The sequence below is a fragment of the Anabrus simplex genome, chromosome 1 (assembly GCF_040414725.1).
Source record: "Anabrus simplex isolate iqAnaSimp1 chromosome 1, ASM4041472v1, whole genome shotgun sequence".
Classification (NCBI taxonomy): domain Eukaryota; kingdom Metazoa; phylum Arthropoda; class Insecta; order Orthoptera; family Tettigoniidae; genus Anabrus; species Anabrus simplex.
Window position 1 is genome coordinate 1,375,164,492 of NC_090265.1, and position 23,236 is coordinate 1,375,187,727.

At 42.9% G+C, this 23,236-nt stretch overlaps 1 protein-coding gene and 2 non-coding genes across 3 annotated transcripts in view; 2 read left to right on the top strand and 1 right to left on the bottom strand.

Moving 5' to 3' along the window:
* The window catches only part of LOC137496879 (uncharacterized), a 487,890-nt gene that overhangs the window by 188,966 nt on the left and 275,688 nt on the right, over positions 1 to 23,236 (top strand). The window lies entirely within an intron of this gene.
* On the bottom strand, positions 10,549 to 10,620 carry TRNAT-CGU (transfer RNA threonine (anticodon CGU)). The gene has a single exon. It is a non-coding gene; the product is annotated as a tRNA-Thr (tRNA).
* On the top strand, positions 21,625 to 21,696 carry TRNAT-UGU (transfer RNA threonine (anticodon UGU)). Its single transcript has one exon. It is a non-coding gene; the product is annotated as a tRNA-Thr (tRNA).

Here is a 23,236-nt window from a genome sequence, read left to right on the forward strand (position 1 = left end):
AGTGCTGTAGTGCCATGGGGTAATAGGCCGTGATGAATACTATCAGGAGAATTAAAATGAGGATAGGAATGAAACCTCTAACTCTTAATTTTTAATCCAGATTCAAATGGGGCAAAATAACGTAATGTTTCAGACGAGGTCTGCGGCTCAAATGCCTTAAAAGGAGCCCCAGGACGTCTTAAATATCGCAAAACCTATCTTTTACGGTGTCTCTTCGACATCAACGGTAAAAATCCTTCAGAAACCGAATGTCGAATTTTGCACCCTTACTGTCATTCGAAAGCAAAAAAAAATTGAACTGATACCAAGTAGAACGACAGCGGAGACTCTCACCTGATATAATATGGTTTAAGAAACTACATTACCTTACATTCGCTAAATTCCTATCCTCATTTAAATGGTAGGAGAAGAAGAAGAAAACAGCTTTACTTGTACCTTACCTTACTTGTCCTCTGTGATATGGATTCCTGTACGATCCCTCAGCTGCTGTAATGCCCCATTATAATACAGAATAATGACAGCGCGTAGAGACCTGGAAACATTTGCGCTGAAATGAGGTGTTGAGAAATAGTGGACCACGTGGGGTGTAGATTTAAGAGTCTGACGATAGCCCTTGAGTTAACACATGAGGAGTTAGCAAAGTATTCTAAGCAAAGAACAGCTGTAAGGTCCAAGACACGACCGGATATTTCACTTACAAATTTACGACCCCAGCAGAGTTTATATTAGAGTGAAATAGGTGATTATTCTGTTTTACTACCGTATGTACTACGGAAATGTGGTGTCGACTTAAGAACGTGCTTCACATGTAAATACTGTAGCACACAGCCCTTGCGGAAACAATAACGCGTTTCCTGTGCCTACTCACTTGGCATTATTCCTCTCGACAGGGAGGAGATTTCTGATTCTGTAGGGTCCAGTTCCTTTCTCCCACAGTTATCGCATTTGAGAGGAATCGAAGTGTTCATTTCATTTTTCAAATAGGGTATAGACCAGCTACGATGATATTATTATTATTAACATTGTGTGGCTTGACAAGTACATGCATGGAGTAAATATAACAAATTTAAAGTTAAATATTAAATGCAGAGTTAAAGATTTGGGCATTTCATGTCACACTGTGAAGAGTCTCCAAACCATCTCCGAAAGCTCTTAGGCTGATGACACACAGAGCGGTTTTTGCCGAATCGGCGCATGTTTCTATTGTATCAGATGGGATGAAACAAGACACAGCGGTGCTCGCCGACAGGCAGCAGATTTGCCGACTCGGCCTGTCATTTAGCTGGCGGTGCAGCGAGCGTTTCGAAGACTTCGTGCGCGCTCTAGCGCCATTGATTTAATACATTCAGCTGAATCACGGCCGACTTGATGCGTCGCTCTAGCGAGGGATCCAGTAGGCCGTGGCTGAATTTACGCGGCGATTGCATCATTGGTAGGTATTCCTGTATTAGATATCATGAAGTATCTTTAAATTCAATAATATACACGTAAAAGGACATATAGTATAAGTAGACTTTTGGAATAAGAATACGAACAATAATATTTTATTTTTATATAATGTTAGCTAGCTTCCTCACCTAACGTCGCACTCGCTAATTTGTTTTGTGCACTGCCTGCTCGATACGCACCCGATGAATGCTTATAAGCAGTCATTTTAGATGCAGATCGAGCAGGCAGTGGTTTCGTCACAGTCGGCAAAAACCGCTCTGTGTATCAATCACAGGTGGCGACCGACGCGGCTGCCGACTCGGGCAAAAACCGCTCCGTGTGTCATCAGCCTTAGTGTGCAGTTCCCCACGATGTTTATATCATCACGTGTTCTTCCGCATCACGATTGCAGGAGGCACTATCTTTGAATCCTCATTCTTTTCACCATCGACCACATCTCCCATGGCCTGTTCTAATTCGGCTTAATGCATGTATCCATTCGTGGCGAGGAAGATTGAAGCCCTCAATTTTTCTGACAGGAACCTTGATAAGGTGTGCATTATGAGGTGGATTTTCTTTCCTACATTCTTTACTTTGGTGTTTGCACTGGAAATATTCAATGGCTGTAGATCGGTCCGTGGCGGCTTACGTGATTTTTACTGCATCTCAGGTGGATCCTGTAAAAAGAGTGAGTTTTTGTGGATTCAGTCTTCTTGAAAGAAAAAATGTTTTGGACGTTTTCCATTGACGTATACAGGAGAATTATTTGATGAGGCAGGTAGCCAGTGGGTGGGCATTGATCTGACACTACCAGTGATGATTTTCATTACCTCATTAAGATGCACATAAATCCTAGCTGAGCGAACACTGCTTCCCTAAACAGAATAACAAGATACGCCTAAAGAGAAGAGGAGTGTGAGAGCGGGAAAACAGCTGAATGCACACATTTGCAGTTTTTTAAAAGCACACCATGAACGAATCGCGCGAATTCAACGAAGGTTGCCACGCAGTACCGTCATCGTCACGGGCTGGCATGTGCCTCATTTGCGTTTAATGCTGATTGCTTGCGCTTAAGTGCCACTAGGGGGCGTACATGTCGCTCCCTCGTTCATAGATCCAAGACGCCGAGTAAGGTATTAGTAGCAGTGTGAGCGCGGAGTGAAGTTGAGTGAACACGCAACATGTTCGACTAGCTTTTCAGAGCGGCCGCATCTTCGGACTAAGAGGGAAGCAGTGGCGGCTCGTGACCAAATTTTCAGGGGATTCACAACAAAATTTGTGTTCACGTCTCAAATATCCCAAAGTAGAATGCAAATACGAACAAAATCACTTACTTAAATCATTTCACTAAAAGTTCCTTGTACGGTTGCTTCTCTACTCATAATATGGTAGAACCCTTATAACCGAGGATACCTTTTTCCGAGACTAATTTGTGAGTGTACAAGAAGATTAAAATTACGACTGCCGGCCTGAGTCGCTCAGGCTTTGGCTGAGGTTGATGCGCTGGCTTTCTCATCCTGTGATTACGAACACCTGTTCAGAATTACCTACTGGCGAAATCTTCCGGCGATGTAATGCAATAGTAACTTCCGGGAGCTGTGGCCAACAGTAACAGGAGAGGTGGCGGACCCTTGTGGTCAACTGTAATACTATCCCTGGTTTGAGGGTGGTTGTAGGGGGAAAGACACATTCTGTACCGTGCTCCTCGCTTATGGAAATATCTGTGCATAAACCATGACGTCATCTCCATGCGCATGCGTAGGCCTATAGTCTTAAGGCTTGTAGCAAAATATCTAGTGTGCTCCCTGGCATTGTCAGCCGAAACGAACAGCTGTCAGTGTAACGGAGCTTCGATATAAGTCGAATGCTTTCGATCGATTGACGAAATCAGGTCGGAAAGAAAAGGAAATTTTTTTGAATTACCGGTATCCATGAATGCGTGAATATGCGTTAGAACTGGGTGTTCACGTGCTCATGTGCTCTTGAGAGCCCACCGCCACTGGAGGGAAGGTTGGACTTATGAGCACTTTGCTCACCACTTGAAACGTGCTGACTTCACTGCGCGTCGGTGCTGGACACGGAGGGAATGTGTGGGTACAGACGCATCGAGAAGGATCGGTTCGACCGCGGTGGGCCATCAGCAGAGAGGATTGTTTCATCGCGCGGCATGCTGTAAGCACTCAATGGGCGTCGCTGCGCACCACTCAGAAATATGTCACGGCAGCTGAGGACACACTTGTGTCCACCAGTAACACATCCAGGCGGTTAGCAGAGCAATGTCTGTCACCGCAGCATCTCTTACGACATCTACCATCAAGACTGGAGGATCGCCGAGCACGTTTGAATTTCTGCCAGGCACAGACAGCATGGCAACTTGGGAATTTACGACGAGTTGTGCTCATCGATGAATCGTGGTTTTGTTAGGATGGCTTCGGAAGAAAGATAGCAACACGTGAAGCAATCCTGACTTTACGTTCGATCTTTTAAGACCGAATAAACAAGTACAAGCCCACGTACATGGCGTTCGTAGATCTAGAAAAGACATTCGATAATGTTGATTGGACGAAGCTATTTGAGATTCTGAAGGTGATCGGGATTAGATACCGAGAATGCAGTATTATCTACAATCTGTATAAAAATAAGTCTGCCATGATCAGAATCGAGGGCTAGAAGCAGAAATCCAGAAATGAGTTAGGCAAGGCTGCAATTTTCTCCCCTTCCTTTTCAAATGTTGATACAGAACAGGCGGTAGAGGAAATCAAAGAAGTATTTGTAAGGGGAATCAGAATCCAGGGAAAGGAAATCAAAACCCTGAGAGTTGCCGATGGTATTGTTATTTTATCTGAGAATGCAGAAGATCTGGAGAAATTGCTGAATGTTATGGACAGAGTCTTGGGTAAGAAGTGAAAATGAAAACCTACAACCTGTTTTCCAGTCTTAGACCGGGTCAGGAATGTAATGAATGAAACATATATATAGGCTAGTATTACAATGGGGTCGCCACTCCCAAGGTGATTATTAATGACTGATAGATGCAATGAAATGATAATGGAGAGTGTTGCTGGAATGAAAGATGACGGAAAACCGGAGTAACCGGAGAAAAACCTGTCCCGCCTCCGCTTTGTCCAGCACAAATCTCACATGGAGTGACCGGGATTTGAACCACGGTATCCAGCGGTGAGAGGCCGACGCGCTGCCGTCTGAGCCACGGAGGCTCCCATTGAGTAAGGAGTACAAGATAAAAATAAATAAGACCAAACCAAAAGTAATGAAGTGCAGTCGAACGAAGTCATGTGATGCAGGAAATATTAGATTAGGAAATGAAGTCTTAAAGGAAGCAGATGAATTTTGTTACTTGGGTGGTAAAATAACTAACAATGAAAGAAGTAAGGAGGACATAAAATGCAAACTAGCAGAAGCAAGGAATGTATTTCTTAAGAAAATAAATTTGCTCCCTTCGAACATCGATATAGAAATTAGAAAGATGTGTTTGAAGACTTTCGTATGGAACGTGGCATTGTATGGAAGTGAAACATGGACAATGACTAGCTCAGAAAGAAAGAGAATAGAAGCTTTTGTAATGTGGAGTTACAGAAGAATGCTAAAGGTGAGATGGATAGATCGAATCACGAATGAAGACATACTGAATCGAATTGGTAAGAGAAGATCGATTTGGCTAAATTTGACGAGATGAGCTTGCATCCGGGAGATAGTGGGTTCGAATCCCACTGTCGGCAACCCTGAAGATGGTTTTCCGTGGTTTCCCATTTTTACACCAGGCAAATGCTGGGGCTGTACCTTAATTAAGGTCAAGGCCGCTTCCTTCCCACTCCTAGGCCTTTCTTATCCCATCGTCGCCATAAGACCTATCTGTGTCGGCGCGACGTAAAACAAATTGTAATATATATATATATATTATTGTCTCCAGCCGAAATGATTGCAGCACTATAAAGCTACAAGAACGGGGACTGATGACCGGAGACGTTTGCCATGCTCCTAAAACAACTCCAGCTTGTGCGCTAATAGAATCACTCTGGTCCTGAAATAATTAAGACGGCAGCCTAATGAAAGTCTGGAGAAGTACTCAGTGGCTGTACCATATGGGTGAGGTGTGGGCAGCACAGGCGTCATGCTTGTTACTGCTAAGTGTGTAACACCGACCTTCACGGGATGAGGACGCAGTTTAATTTGTTGGCAACCGTCCTGTTTCTTTCTATTGCTTTATACTGTGAACAGCCCAAAGGGTGACCACGACCTTCGAGAAGGTGGGGAAGTCATTTGGGGCAATTCATTACCCTTGGATTATCTTCTGATTTATGTTCCTACGCTTTTACAAGTCCTGGAAATTGCAGTGGCCTTGATCATAGTCTAGTATACCAGCTTGTTGTCTTGTTGACCAGGCTGTAGTTGCTACTGTAGTTGCCTATATGCTCACCTTCTATGTTCAAGGTTGTAGAATCGAATTCCTGCGCGATCGGTTGGCACTTAAGAGTGCTGAAATGCTAGAGATTAATTGCAGTAGATCATCTAGCACGTTGTCCGGCTCTATGGCTAAATGGTTAGCGTGATGGTCTTTGGTCACAGGGGTCCCGGGTTCGATTCCCGGCAGGGTCGGGAGTTTAACCATAATTGGTTAATTTCGCTGGCACGGGGGCTGGGTATGTGTGTCGTCTTCATCATATTTCATCCTCATCACGACGCGCAGGTCGCTTACCCTGCCCTCTTCCACCCGATAATGTGCACTCTGATTTCAATTATATACCAGCATAATGCGACACACGTCACGGAATGAATGCTTTGCGCAAACATTTTTTACAAGCAACAGACCCTCTGATAACATCAAACGGTATATTAATAATAACTATGTAGGTCTATTCATAAGGTTTCTTCTTCTCCTCCTTCCGATTTACCCACACATTGTGGGGTCGCGGGGGTGAACTGTGTCACACATTTGAACATGGCCCTGATTTTCGACCGGCGGCCCTTCCTGAATCAAGCTCTATGTGGAAGGATGTATTCGCTATTGCGTGTTTGTAGGATGGTTGGTAGTGATATTATTTTGGCCCAGTTTTACGGCCGGGTGCCCTTTTTGATGCCAACCCAGTGTGGAAGGAGATATTCATTACTCTGTGTTTCTGTGATGGTAGGTATTGTGGTGTGTTGAGTGTAAATGAAAATAAGTGCATGAAAACGAAGACAAATACCCTGTCCCGGAGCCAGAGGAATTAACCGTACGCAGTTAAAATAGCCAGCCCTGGCGTGTATCGAACACGGAAACCTCTTAAGCGAAGGCTAGTACCTCCGATGTTCGAACGTGACATATTCCTATACGTATCTTGGAGCGTGACTAAATACATTCGCCTTCTGGTGGTGGCATTGTGTTGATAGAGCACACACTCTGCAGTCCAAGCTCCTAAAGATTAGTGGCATCGATATTATTATACGCAGCATGAGCTCCTCTGTTAGGTAGTTGTGAATGATGAAGTTAGTGGGTTTCAGAGTGGGAAAGAGTGCAGTAATTTCGGTCAAACGTTACAACCTTCTCTTCTTATTCGAAATCTGAAAACACTGTGGTAAGCTGACTTATTTTGATTTTATGATCAAATGGTATTCTTCAGGTCAATTTTTAGTACATGTACAGGACTTAGATACCTCCGGTACGGTTACATTCGACTACATCTTTATTTTGGGAAGATGCATTGGAATCGTTGCTATATATTTTAGAACTAAGATCAACGAACCCCTGTATTCGCTGCGTGAATATATAAGAAATTTAAAAACATGTATTATTGTAGTGTTTGTTCAGGTGTCGGAATATAAAAATTAGTCTTGTCATTGGTAACTTATGCACTTGTAGCATGATCGGGAGTTAGATTTTAAGCTATTTGTTGAGTTGAAGACCTGAGGTAAAGAGGACACCAAGTGCCAAATCTAGCATTCTATGGACATTGGTTTTTAAATAACAAGAAGTAACAACTTCAAATATTTAATTATTAGCATTCATGAATACAGGCACCATTAAGTTGATTTTTTTTTACAATTTTTCTTTACGTCGCACCGACGCAGATATGTCTTATGGCGACGATGGGATGGGAACGGGCTAGGAGTGGGAAGGAAGCTGCCGTGGCCTTAATTAAGGTACAGTCCCAGCATTTGTCTGGTGTGAAAATGGGAAACCACGGAAAACTATCTTCAGGGATGCCGACAGTGGGATTCAAACTCACTATCTCCTGGAAGATTGCGTTTAAAAGGGCGAAATCTACCTTTTCTTGAACTTTGACAACTATTTAAAAAACGGAGTTACTTTAACAGTGCGTATCATTATTCTAATACACAGCAATCACGAATATTTCACATTACATCACCACTTGAAAAGCTATCAGTGGTCTATTCTCTCCATGGCTGATCACGGAAGCCCATGTCAAGAAATCTTCATCCTATAGTTTCTTAACCTTGCTCATACACTTCTTCCCCGCATCGACTTTGTCTCTTTCAGTAGCGTTCATTTATTCTTCATTATAAAACTGTTTCTTTTCGCCACGTTTCCCTTCACCTGTGTCCAGGTAAGTTCTATAGGGTTATATTACCAATTACGTTGGAAGACAAATAACTCCATGCCTCATTTGAGCGGTGATTTCGTCCAACACAAAAACTGTATACTGATTTCTATGTTGTCTCAGAATACGCAGCAACACAGTATTTATTAACGTCTTATGATTCGTAAAATCCTTTCCTTTCAACCACTCCAGAATATCTGGCTTTCGTGTGTTGTTTGAGGAAAATCACTTCTTTCAAATTCGAGTGATAGCGCATATTGTGCAAAACAATAATACAGCCTTCTTCCAATCAGTAAACCAACTGTTCCTGAGTTATTTCACTGTTCGTTTTAACTGGAAATTCAATTAAGCATATCTCAAAAATCCACGCACACCGAAAACACCTTGACATTTAACTAACCCGTCGCCTTTCCCTAAGGAAACCTTCAAACCACTTGGATTTGTGGAGTGTTGGCAAATATACTGATTTGAAAGGTTTTATTTACCTCCGTTTCGTCCAGATAAATAATAGACCCAGAATTGTTACTGCGCCTGAACAGCCTATTTTTTCTTTCTTTAAAAATGTATTGTTCCTGCTACAATCCTGATTATTCATCATATACTGTATATGCTGATAGGTCTGCAACGGATGCTGTCACCCTGTTTCAGTTGCCCTGCAAGGTATACGCTCTGTGCAGAGACTCGTATAATCTCGTTGGGAGGAAGAGTGGCAGCTCATTCCTCTCTCCATTAAACTGAGAGCGCTAAAGGGTATTATGAGAGTTTGGAAAATGACTTTTCGGACTTCCTGTAAAAAATGACTGGCATTAGGCTATGCCCGCTACGGACTGGTCATAGTATAGCAACGTACTTTCACATATTGAAGAGAGAGGACCACCGTAATGTACTTGCAGATGTCATCTAACCACGGTACGTGTCCTCCGTGAATCTGGCCATCTACGCAGTAATCTAAAATGACCTAGCATTATATCCCTCATACTCCAAGATGACAAGCAGTCAGCAGACCTCATTATCCGATTTATGAGAGATGGTGGACTGATTTATGGGTTTTAAGTTAGGTGGAAAAACTTGATTTTCTCTTAATGCTCTTAACAGTTTTAGGTGCGTTTAATTATTTTTTTTTGTTAGTGGTTTAACGTCGCACTAACACACTGAAGGTTTTCGGCGAATTAAGGATAGGTAGAAACTGTGGCCTCAATTAAGGTACAGTCCGTCCCAGTATTTGCCTGGTGTAGAAATGGTTTTCATGTTTATATTAGGCTTCTACTCTTTAATGATAATTCATCCAAGTTTTTAATAATTTTGAATAATTTATTATTATGCGTGTAACATCTTAACCTGCTTTTGACATTTGCGGATAGAACAATGCCTTTTAGCCACCTTTTTACTTTTTATGTTTTGTTATTTATCTTCTTTGTAATCTGTTTACCCTCCAGGGTTGGATTTTCCCTCGGGCTCAGCGAGGGATCCCACCTCTACCGCCTCAAGGGCAGTGTCCTGGAGCGTGAGACATTGGGTCGGTGGATGCAACTGGGGAAATGACCAGTAGCTCGCCCAGGCGGTTTCACCTGCTATGCCGAACAGGGGCCTCGGTGGGGAATGGGAAGATTGGAAGGGATAGACAAGGAAGAGGGAACGAAGCGGCTGTGGCCGTAGGTTAGGTACCATCACGGCATTTGCCTGGAGGAGAAGTGGGAAACCACGGAAAATCACTTCCAAGATGGCTGAGGTGGAAATCGAACCCACCTCTAATCAGTTGACCTCCCGAGGCTGAGTGCACCCCGTTACTCGTACCACTTTTCAAATTACGTGGCACAGCCGGGAATAGAACCCGTACCTCCGGGGTTGGCAGCTAATCATACTAACCACTACACCACAGAGGCGGACTTGGAGAATATTTACGCTCCACTGACAGTTTTAATGTTTACATCCATAGTTACGTTGCCAGTGAATTCTTCGTATGATCTTGTTCGTTTCATATCTTAGGGACCGATGACGTAGTTCTTAGACCCCTTAAAACAACATTTATTATCCCTTATAAATACTCTCTCAGCTGTGGACAATGTCAACAGAAACATTCTAGTCACTGCGGTATCTACACCCCGACATTATTAGAGAGGACAGGCGTCACGCCGCTGAGCAGTTTCTATGGCGACAGTTTATATTTAGAACATGTGTTATGGCCGTTCTCCTTGGTAGACAGCATGTCGACGCCCTGACCTGCAGCCGCCAATCCTATTACTCGACACCGTGGTCCGTCTCATAGCGCTTCACTTGGACACCCAACAGCTATTTATAAGTGACCCGCTTCTGTTCTTAATACTTCGTGCCTATTTCTATCATTTATGGATCCTCTTAAGCTGGTCCGTAGCCAGCAACAAGCGTCTTCGAGGGGAAAAAGACTGGATCGCCTTTAATCCCTTATCAACTGCAGCTTCCGCGATAACATTACAATAATAATGTAGTGATGCATACTAACAGAATTCGATGATCGTACTTGAAAGTTGTAGCTTTTCTTCACGGTTATTTGATTATCGTAAGAGAAGTATCAAGCTAAAAGTTCTGCCTCTTGTGAGGATTGAACTCACGACCCCTGGTTTACGAGACCAGTGCTCTGCCACTGAGCTAAAGAGGCACGCTGCTGTAGCGCGCCCGTTTTCTTAACTAATGCGTTACGATGCGTTACGCAAAAGTAGAGGGTTGGTCAATTTTGTAATAAAAAGACATGGAACAGAAGCATAGCGCATATGGTACAGATATTCCAGACTAAATAATTTCGGGAAGGAACAGAATCAAGATGACAGATTATTGAAACGGGAGCACGTTAGCCGTTCCTTGCACTTCGTTTTCCCAGTATCATCATCATCATCTGTTTACCCTCCAGGTTCGGTTTCTCCCTCGGACTGAGCGAGGGATCCCACCTCTACCGCCTCAAGGGCAGTGTCCTGGAGCTTCAGACTCTTGGTCGGGGGATACAACTGGGGAGTATGACCAGTACCTCGCCCAGGCGGCCTCACCTGCTATGCTGAACAGGGGCCTTGTGGAGGGATGGGAAGATTGGAAGGGATAGGCAAGGAAGAGGGAAGGAAGCGGCCGTGGCCTTAAGTTAGGTACCATCCCGGCATTCGCCTGGAGGAGAAGTGGGAAACCACGGAAAACCACTTCCAGGATGGCTGAGGTGGGAATCGAACCCGCCTCTACTCAGTTGAACTCCCGAGGCTGAGTGGACCCCGTTCCAGCCCTCGTACCACTTTTCAAATTTCGTGGCAGAGCTGGGAATCGAACCCGGGCCTCCGGGGGTGGCAGCTAATCACGCTAACCACTACACCACAGAGGCGGACTTTCCCAGTATACAGGGATATATTCTTCTTCTTATTTTTCTATTTCTTACTCTGTTGGTTTTTCCCTCGGACTCAGCGAGGGATCCCACCTCTACCGCCACAAGGGCAGTGTCCTGGAGCGTGAGACATTGGGTCGAGGATACCACTGGGGAGAAGTACCAGTACCTCGTCCAGGCGTCCGCACCTGCTATGCTGAACAGGGGCCTTGGTGGGGAATGGGAAGATTGGAAGGGATAGACATGAAGAGGGAAGGAAGTGACCGTTGCCTTAAGTTAGGTACCATCCCGGCATTTGCCTGGAGGAGAAGTGGGAAACCACGGAAAATCACTTCCAGGATAGCTGAGGTGGGAATCGAACCCACCTCTACTCAGTTGACCTCCCGAGGCTGAGTGGACCCCGTTCCACCCCTCGTACCACTTTTCAAATTTCGTGGCAGAGCCGGGAATCGAACCCGGGCCTCCGGGGGTGGCAGCTAATCACACTAACGACTATACCACAGAGGTGGATACAGTGAGATATCGTATGTAAATTGAATCGTACAATTATCGTTCCATTCATTTGCACCGTGTACAATTAGGGGCCGATGACCTAGCTGTTACTCCCCTTTAAAAAACAAACGTTATCATCAACATATTCTTGAAGCGATTCCTCCTTGTTTTTGTATATTTCTTCTTTTGTGTATTTCTTTTTTTCCCTACTTGTTTAACGTTGCACTAACACATGAAAGGTTTTCGGTGACGGAAGGATGGGAAAGGGCTATGATCGCGAAGTTAGCGACCGTGGCTTTAAGTTACAGCCCCAGCATTTGCCTGGTGTAAAAATGTGAAACCATGGAAAACCATCTTCAAAGCTGCCTACGGTGGGATTCGAACCCACTATCACCGGGCGAGTTGGCCGTGCGCGTAGAGGCGCGCGGCTGTGATCTTGCATCCGGGAGATAGTAGGTTCGAATCCCACTATCGGCAGCCCTGAAGATGGTTTTCCGTGGTTTCCCATTTTCACACCAGGCAAATGCTGGGGCTGTACCTTAATTAAGGCCACGGCCGCTTCCTTCCAACTCCTAGGCCTTTCCTATCCCATCGTCGTCATAAGACCTATCTGTGTCGGTGCGACGTAAAGCCCCTAGTAAAAAAAAAAAAGAACCCACTATCTCCCGAATGCAAGTTCACACCTGCGCGACCGCTAACCACACGGCGAACTCGCTCAGTTCGATGCATTTCTGCACTGTTCATCTTGATATAGCACTCTTCATTCATGTGTCTAAATTTTCTCCATTTTGATAAGCCAGTTTCACCTTGAATGAACAGCTTTGCCAAACCAGACATTGATCTCTTAGCAAATACCAACTCTGTATGTTATCCCCCATCCCATCAATATAAAGTTTCCTTAAATTCTTTAATCCAGTTTCTAACCGGATGATATCCTCTACCATCAAAGTTGCGCATCGAATCTTCACCATCCCGAAACATCAATGTGAATCCACGATCTGAATTTCCGCGTCTTGTCGATGTGAGACAGTTCGTGACCTAGTCGTCTACACTTTCGCTATCTTCTGCGGAGGTTTCTCTTTCGTAGGTTCCTCCTTCTTCATTCTATCATGTTCTTTTAATTTATTCTTAGTTATGAATCAGGACTGCAGTGAGTGGCTCAAAAAATTACATCGTATTCGGCGTCTTCAAGGTCCCTCTCGTAATCTTCATCATAATTTTCAAGCTCCAGTAACAATTTGAATTTGATGAGGTACTGCCAAATGCGCTTCGTCAGATGTTTTTCTTCTCCTCGTATTCCAAACTCAAGACATTACACACAGCAAATAAATTTCCTTCAGAGAAATGGTCAAGAACCTTGTCGTCATATTCATCGGGAGCTTCTGGAAACCGAAATCCTTTAAATTCCCGCAGTCTTTTACTGTTCTGCCTATCACCTTCATTGCCAAACACCAGTTTATGCAATTGTTTAATTACGATCTCAGGTGCAGTATTGTTTATCCTTTGAACGTCCCTAAGCATATTCGTCATGACTGACAACTAGAAATAGCAATAATCACCCTTAATTGCACCAAAATTACGTTGTTTTCTTCTTCGTCGTTAGAAATGTCCTCAATTGATCAGATACTTTCAACTATCAAATGCCAATATTAATTTTAAAAGTACATACCTCAATCTGGTTAAATCAGTCGGCTTAATTCCATCTTACCGTCTTCTTAGAAATTCTTCAACAAATCTTAGTTATATTTCGGTTAGGACTTCGCTTAAATTTTATTGATAAAACTAGTATTACGTGAGTTACGACTACAAGAATGTGAGTCGAGCCAAGGAATAATAAACACAATCCACATCTCAAAACACCTATATAAACAAACACTTCACTCGAATGTTATTCTTGTCCAGTCACTGCACACACATAGGCCTATCACACTACAATAATAATAATAATAATAATAATAATAATAATAATAATAATAATAATAATAATAATAATAATAATAATAATAATAATAATAGTAATAATAATAATGTCTACGTCTGTGGTGTAGTGGTTAGCGTGATTAGCTGCCACCCCCGGAGACCCGGGTTCGATTCCCGGTTCTGCCAAGAAATGTGAAGAGGGGTACGAGGGCTGGAAGTGAGTCCACTCAGCCTCGGGAGGTCAAGTGAGTAGAAGGGGGGTTCGATTCCCTCAGCGATCCTCGAAATGTTTTTCCGTGGTTTCCCATTTCTCCTCCAGGCAAATGCCGGGATGGTACCTAAAGGCCACGGCCGCTTCCTTCCCTCTTCCTTATCTCTCCCCTTCAATCTTCCCATCCCACCACAAGGTCCCTGTTCAGCATTGCATGTGAGGCCGGCTGGACGAGGCATGATCCTTCTCACCAGTTGTAACCCTCCGACCCAAAGTCTGACGCTCGAGGACACTGCCTTTTAGGCGGTAGAGGTGGGATCCCTCACTGTGTCCCAGAGAAAATCCAACCCTGGAGGGTAAACAGATTAAGAAAGGAAGAAATAATAATAATACATTCCTGGCCCTGTCCGTCTCCATGGCTAAATGGTTAGCTAAATGGTCACAGGGGTCCCGGGTTCGATTCCCGACCGGAACGGAGATTTTAACCTTAAATGGTTAATTTCCTTGGTTCGGGGACTGGGTGTTTGTGTTGTCTCCAGCAACCCTGCAACTCACAACCCTCCACCACAATAACATGCAGTTACATACACATGGCAGATGCCGCCCACCCTCGTAGGAGGATCTACCTTACAAAGGCTGCACCCGGCTAGAAATAGCCGCACGAAATTTTAATTATTATTCCTGGCCCTTTTTCCAATTACAAGATTACTCACAAAGAAGGTAACTATTTCAAATATTCATCAGGTATTCATTTTTCAAGATGAAACAATACAACGAACGGCAATTAATAAAGAAACTCTCAAAGTTATTGTTTCATGACCTCAGAATGAATGAATGAATGTCTATTTCACCCCGCTGTAGATGGCGTCAGTTATAGAGAAGGCATCTGATGTAACAGAGTTCGAGCAAACCCAGCCAGGAAGATGATAAGACGGGGTGAGATAGCCGTGCGGTTTGAGCCGCGCAGTTGTGAGTTTGCATTCGGGAGACAGTGGATTCGAACCCCACTGTCGGCAACTCTTAAGACGGTTTTCCGTTTTTTTTTTGGCACTAAAGCCATACGCCATTTCATTTCAATTCACCCCCCCCCCCAAAGGGCCCTTGTTCAGCATAGCAGGTGAGGCCACCTGAGCGAGGTACTGGTCCTCCTCTCCAGTTGTACCCCCGTCTCAAAATCTCACGCTCCAGAACACTGCCCTTAAGGCGGTAGAGGTCCGAGAGAAAAGCCAACCCTCGAGGGTAAACAGATTAAGAAGAAAAGAACAAGTTTTCGATCAGAGTAATATTTATGGAGAAATGTCACATTTCCTGTTTTTGCCCCTTTACTGTTGCTGCGCCACTGTATGTTCAATCCTCAGCCCAAAGGCTGGTTGGATCCTAAACAGCTCTGCCATTAGGTGTCATCGATGGCCTAGGCATCACTAAAGAGACGTACTCGGGAAATTAGGAGTGAGGTGGTTTCCCGTTGCTTTCCTCATCGAGCCAGAAGCTGCTATTACATATCAGTCTGCCAAGACCACTGAAATGCATGTATCAACCGACCCTATGAGCAACATTTTCACACCATTTATAGCAGGGACTGGCCGCATAAGGAATGGCATTACTATAATAGCATCGCTCATACCTCAGTCCCTTTCATTTTGTCAAAGCCAAGGATAACACAGAGACAGATTAATGAAAGTAACAAACTTGCTCTAGCCCATACCAGAAGACATAGTGCACTGTAAACACTAGGTCCTGCCAGCAAAGACATACGCCACTGTATACTAATCTATATATATAAAATAGCTTGTCCTGACTGACTGACTGACTGACTGACTGACTGATTCATCATCGCCGAGCCAAAACTACTGGACATAAAGAAATGAAATTTTGGGGATATATTCACATGATGATGTAGGTGCTCGCTAAGAAAGGATTTTTGGATATTCCTTCAGTAAGGGGGTGAAAAGGGGGGGGTGAAATTTTAAAATGAGTGTATCTATATCTCAAAACTTTAAACGTTTATAGATGTGAAAATTGGTATTTAGAATCTTCTTTAAAAATAAGGAAACACGTATTTTTTTGTTTTCAGAAAATTCCAATAGGAGGGGTGAAAAAGGGTGAAAATGGGGGAAAATAGGTTGAATGCCTTTAATCAGGATACCGGTACTTATATATCAGAAACTGAAGATATTACAGACCTCAAAATTGGTACTTTTGATCTCTTTTAAAAATAAAGAAACACGTATTTTTTTGTTTTTGTTAAATCCAATTAATGGGAGGGTGAAAAGGGGGTGAATTTTTAAAATGAGTGAATCTATATCTCGAAACTTTTAAAGTTTGCTGATGTAAAAATTGGTATTTAGAATCTTCATTAAAAATAAACAAACATGTATTTTTTTGTTTTCGGAAAATCGCAATAGGAGGAGTGAAAAGGGGTGAAAATGGGTTGAATGCCTTTAATGAGGCTACCTATATCTCAGAAACTGAAGATATTACAGACCTGAAAATTGGTGTTTGGGATCTCCTTTAAAAATAAAGGAGCACTTATTTTTTTGTTTCTGGAAAACCCAATTAAGGGGGAGTGAAAAGGGGGGTAATATTTTAAAATGAGTGTATCTATATCTCAAAACTTTTAAAGGTTATAGATGTAAAAATTGGTATTTAGAATTTCCTTTAAGAATAAAGAAACACGTATTTTTTTGTTTTCGGAAAATCTCAATAGGACGAGTGAAAAGGGGGTGAAAAATGGGTTGAATGCCTTTAATGAGGCACTTATATTTCAGAACCTGAAGATATTACAGACCTGAAAATTGGTGTTTGGGATCTCCTTTAAAAATAAAGAAACACGTATATTTTTTGTTTGTGGAAAATCCAATTAACGGTGGGGGGGGGGTGAAAAGGGGGTGATTTTTTAAAATGAGTGCATCTGTATCTCAAAACTTTTAAAGTTTATAGATGTAAAAATTGGTATTTAGAATCCTTTAAAAATAAAGAAACACGTATTCTTTTGTTCTCGGAAAATCCCAATAGGAAGGGTGTAAAAGGGTGAAAAATGGGTTGAATTCCTTTAATGAGGCTACTTATATTTCAGAACCTGAAGATATTACAGACCTGAAAATTGGTATTTTGGATCTACTTTAAAAGTAAAGAAACACGTATTTTTTTCGTTTTTGGAAAATCCAAATATTGGGGGGTGAAAAGGGGGGGGTGAATTTTTTAAAATGAGTGCGTCTACATCTTAAAACTTTAAAATTTACAGATATAAAAATTGGTAGTTAGAATCTCCTCTAAAAATAAAGGAACACGTATTTTTTTGTTTCCTGTAAATCCTAATAGGAGGGGTGTAAAAGGGGTGAAAAATGGGTTGAATGCCTTTAACGGGGATACATATATCTCAGAAACCAAAGAAATACAGAACTGAAAATTTGTATATGGGATCTCCTTTAAAAATAAAGAAACACGTAATTCTTAGTTTTTGGGAAATCCAATAAATGGCGGTTAAACAGGAGTGACAAATTGGGGTGAATTTTTTGAAAGATTATATCTACAGAATATCTTGGAAACGTAAAATGTTACAGACGTAAAAAGTGGGTGTTTGGAATCTCCTGTAAATGTAAATAAACATAGGTGATTTGTTTTTGGAAACTCCACTTAAGGGGAACTCAAAAGGGGTGAAATTTTAAAATGAGAATTTTTACAGTATATCTAAAAAAACTTTACATGTTACAGAAGTGAAGGTATTTTTTATCTCTATTAAACATAAAGAAACGTGTGTTTTTAGTTTTCGGAAATACCACTTGGGTGGAGGGGGGTGGTAAAAGTGACTGAAAATGGTGTTGAATTCTTTTAATTAGGCTACTGATATCACAAAAATGAAGACGTTACAGACGTGAAATTTGATATTTGCAATCTGCTTTAAAAGTAAAGAAACACGTATTCTCGGAAAATCCAATGAAGGGGGTGGGGGGGAAGAATTGAAAAATTAATTGGCTTAATTGTATGAGAATACATACATTTAATAAAAACTAAAGTTGTTACAGACGTGAAAATTCGTATTTGGATCTCCTTTAAAAACAAAGAAAAGCGCGTTTTGGTGGGGAAACCATCTTGGAGGGCGGGAGTGTAAAGGAGTTGAATTCCTTTCATGAGGACACATAAATCAAAAACTGAAGAAGTTAGAGTCGTGATCATTGGTATTTAAGAAGATCCTTTACTATTAAAGAAACAAGTATTTTTTGCGGGAAAGTTCACTTAGGGGGGGGGGGGGGAGTATTGTGATATGAAGTCAGAAAGTAAATTATTTTTATTGGAATACTTATATCTCAAAACTGAAGGTAATAGACGTGAACATTGGTGTTTGGAATCTCCCTTAAACATAAAGAAACAAGCATTCTTTAAATTTTTGGGCCGGGCTGAGTGGCTCAGACGGTTTAAGGCGCTGGCCTTCTAACCCCAACTTGGCAGGTTCGATCCTGGCTCAGTCCGGTGGTATTTGAAGGTGCTCAAATACGACAGTCCCGTGTCGGTAGATTTACTGGCACGTAAAAGAACTCCAGCGGGACAAAATTCCGGCACCTCGGCATCTCCGAAGACCGTAAAAGTAGTTAGTGGGACATAAAGCAAATAACATTATTATTATTATTATTATTATTCTTATTATTATTATTATTATTATTATTATTATTATTAAATTTTTGGGGGGGGCGGTAAATAAACTTAACGGCGGTGGGGTGTAGAAGTAGGCGAGACCAATTGATTTTAGCTGTTATTAATGTACTTATAAGGATCCTCCGTTGCTCAGGCGGCAGCGCGCCGGCCTCTCAGAGCTGGGTTCTGTGGTTCAAATCCCGGTCACTCCATGTGACATTCGTGCTGGACAAAACGGTGGCGGGACAGGTTTTTCTCCGGATACTCCGGTTTTCCCTGTCATCAGCCATTCCAGCAACACATAATAGTAATAATAATAATAATAATAATAATATTCCGGACCGTCGTCAAATGTGCGGACCGCGCTGGAAACGGCTCCTGGACGGGTAATGACTAAGAATGCAGTCCGGCCGCGGGTTCAGTGCCGCCAAGGCACCCAATATGACACCACGCCGGATCACCTGAAGGATTTTATCCATATTAAAAATGATTATAGGAAAAGATGGCAAAGATTTACGGACCCATCTGACCGGGAGGAATACCTGAGCCTAGCCCGGGAAGTACGAAATCGATTGCTGGAAAGAAAGATTGAAAAATGGGAGGAAACGTGCCGTAAAATAAGAGAAAACCAGTCAGATCGGGAATTTTGGTGGATTCTTGCAGAAAACGAGTCAGATCGTGAATTTCGTCGGATTATATATCTAAAACAATAAGCATTCAATTATACATTTCAGTATAATACCGTAGCGAAGCACGGGTATCTTGCTAGTCAAATAATATATAGTCTTGTACACACCTCGGCTATCCCTAACTTAAATGCCGAGTTTCGAGAAACTCTGTCGGGTATTTTCCTCCGTGATATCGTAACAGCCGCCTCTGTGATGTAGTGGTTAGTGTGATTAGCTGCCACCCCCGGAGGCCCGGGGTTCGATTCCCGGCTCTGCCACGAAATTTGAAAAGTGGTACGAGGGCTGGAACGGGGTCCACTCAGCCTCGGGAGGTCAAATGAGTAGAGGTGGGTTCGATTCCCACCTCAGCCATCCTAGAAGTGGTTTTCCGTGGTTTCCCACTTCTCCTCCAGGCAAATGCCGGGATGGTACCTAACTTAAGGCCACGGCCACTTCCTTCCCTCTTCCTTGCCTATCCCTTCCAGTCTTCCCATCCCCCACCAAGGCCCCTGTTCAGCATAGCATGTGAGGCCGCCTGGGCGAGGTACTGGTCACTCTCCCCAGTTGTATCCCCCGACCCAATGTCTCACGCTCCAGGACACTGCCCTTGAGGCAGTAGAGGTGGGATCCCTCGCAGAGTCCGAGGGAAAAGCCAACCCTGGAGGGTAAACAGATTAAGAAAGAAAGAAAGAAAGAAGGAAAGAAAGAAAGAAAGAAAGAAAGAAAGAAAGATATCGTAACAGACAGTGAAACATGGAAGTGAACCTATTTTAACCTATTTTCTACTTTGTGTACCTAATTCGAGATAAAAGCGAAGTTTGAGGTAAGCATTTGAAGTGTACAGACAAATTATAATCTTTACGTGCATAACGCTGTTTTGCGAAACGAAATTATATAGGGCTACTGCATGCACATGCACATACACCACTCCACACGACACCGCCATTATTTTAATGAGATCTTCCATCATGACACGCAAAACCCAGAATACTTAATGACATATCACGAATGAAGCCAACACCTTTCTTTTACTTTAAATTTTTTGGCCGCACTTTGCAAACACCAAACTGCTGTATGCAAGTAACACTTTCTCCATATAGAGCGTGATGACATCTGGTGTTCAGAAGGATTACAGGGCTCTATTCAAGAATATGCCTGGAATATTTACCCTTCATGAATAGTACTTTGTGCAGACCTCCATCTTCGTAAAGTTATACCGTTTTATGTTGACGAAGGAATTAAACCACTCCTACCGCATTATAATGTATATTCAGTTCTGGATGTCTAGGAGAATTCTGGATCCATGGATCCATGCAATCATTCTCTAATTCATGAACTAAGATCATTCCGAATAGTAGGCCTAATAATAATAATAATAATAATAATAATAATAATAATAATAATAATAATAATAATAATAAAAATAAAAGAGGCTCACAGATGCTTAATAGCTCGCTATGTGGGTCAGTGGGAGATCGCTGGCCCCTAGATCGTTGGTTCAACTCCAGCGGAAGTAGTCGAATTTTTGAAGGGCAGAAATATTACGTGCTCGCCTCTGTGATGTAGTAGTTAGTGTGATTAGCTGGCACCCCCGGAGGCCCGGGTTCGATTCCTGGCTCTGCCACGAAGTTTGAAGAAGTGGTACGAGGGCTGGAACGGGGTCCACTCAGCCTCGGGTGGTCAAATGAGTAGAGGTGGGTTCGATTCCCACTTCAGCTATCCTCGAAAGGGTTTTCCGTGGTTTCCCACTTCTCTTCTAGGCAAATGCCGGGATGGTACGTAAGACCACGGCCGCTTCCTTCCCCCTACAAGGACCCTGTTCAGCATAGCAGGTGAGGCGCCTGGGCGAGGTACTGGACATTCTCCCCAGTTGTATCCCACGACCCAGTGTATCACGCTCCAGGACACTGCCCTTGAGGCAGTAGAGGGCATCCCTCGCTGAGTCCGCGGGAAAAACTAACCCTGGAGGGTAAACAGATTAAGAAAGAAAGAAATATTACATTCGTCACTTAAACATCGGAACGCAACACATCTCTGCTGTAACATTTAATGTTTACCCGACAAAATGAATTAAACACTAAGCCAAAGATCGCCCAACAGAGATCCTTTTCTCTGCTATGAGGTGGAAATTGTTACAGGTGAGCCTAGATGGCGTCATATCCAAATGCCTGCACGCGGTAGCTGGGGCCTATTGTTTTACGAGTAAAATGGTCAATCAATTTAATTTCAATAATTTTTGCAGGCTGATGGATCTGACTTTGAAATCTTGTCAAAATCAACTCCCTATTCGCTTTATTTCCTGGTTATATCAGACAGCGGTAAGAAGCCTATTATGCGTTCGTTATAACAACCCTGCATGACTCGAAACTACTCACACCCGCCTCTTTAGCTCAGTGGCAGAGCACTGGTCTTGTAAACCAGGGGTCATGAGTTCGATCCTCATAGGAGGCAGACATTTTATCTCGTATACTAATTTTGCTGTCCTTAATTTCATTCCGTCTATATGTCTAACAGGGAGACACTACGCATGTGTCATCTGGGATTCGGTTCATTTTTGGTGTGGCTACAGAGCGTGGTCAGAAGAGTTACAGGTTTCCCTCCCCCACATTGTCGAGAAATATCGATATTGTCGATGTGAGTTTGTTTGTTTTTGTCTGTTTTCGTACGAAATAATGCAAATGTTTTTATGCACACCGGATTTCGTTAACTCCTAGGGTGGTCAAATAAATCCGTCTGTATACGACGTAATAGACTATTCCAAGACGACAAGAACCCTTATCAAAGTGCACTTTTAAAATAATTCCACCTAAAGTCAAGTGAAGACTGTTTACGAATTCACTCCATAATTCATCATCAGTTGTCTGCTCCAGGCTTTATGATGGCAGGGAGCCACTTTTGAACGCGAATCAAGTGTGTTTTGTTCAAAATGATTTGAAACAATCATGTACAGTAGTTGTCAGGCTTTGGTTTTCATCAAATGTTAACACCCAAGTTTTGCCTATTTTTGTCATAAGTACCACTCGGGTTCATGCCAGCAGCCGTAATCACGTACCGGTAGTTATGTACCGGTAGGTTGTTTGCAATTTGAATGTCAACAAAATACAAATGTAAACATTAATCAACTTAAAAACAAATTAAATGGAGTCCGCCTCTGTAGTGTAGTGGTTAGTGTGATTAGCCGCCACCCCCGGAGGAGGGGTTCGATTCCCGGCTCTGCCACGAAATTTGAAAAGTGGTACGAGGGCTGGAACGGGGTTCACTCAGCCTCGGGAGGTCAACGGAGTAGAGGTGGGTTCGATTCCCACCTCAGCCATCCTCGAAGTGGTTTTCCGTGGTTTCCCACTTCTCCTCCAGGCAAATGCCGGTATAGTACCTAACTTAAGGCCACGGCCTCTTCCTTCCCTCTTCCTTGTCTATCCCATCCAATCTTCCCATCCCCCAGCAAGGCCCCTGCTCAGCATAGCAGGTGAGGCCGTCTGGGCGAGGTACTGGTCATCCTCCCCAGTTTCATCCCCGACCCAGAATCTGAAGCTCCAGGACACTTCCCTTGAGGCGGTAATGGGGGAATCCCTCGCTGTGTCCGAGGAAAAATCCAACCCTGGAGGGTAAACAGATTAAGGCCCGGTTTCATCAACACACCTTAAATATATACTAACAAGTAGTTAGTTAATACTTAGTTAAAAACTTAACATCTTGTTAGGTTTCTTGCGTTTCATCAAACTTTTCCTGTGAAATGTTAACTAATCGACTGTTAACTCTCCCAACATTGCGAACCGGTACGAATCAAGTAGGCAGTGATATGAATATGCTGTTTTTACAGCGCGCTCCGATGCGCTTTTGTTTGAGTACAGCTGTTAAATATGGCGCGTGAAGTGAAGCGGAGTCTGCAGTTCTAATTTTTCCTCCTTCAAAAAGGAGTTGTTAATTGAATTAGTTAGTAAATATACAGGAGTTATTGAATGCAAGCGCACAGATGGCTTGACAAGAAAAG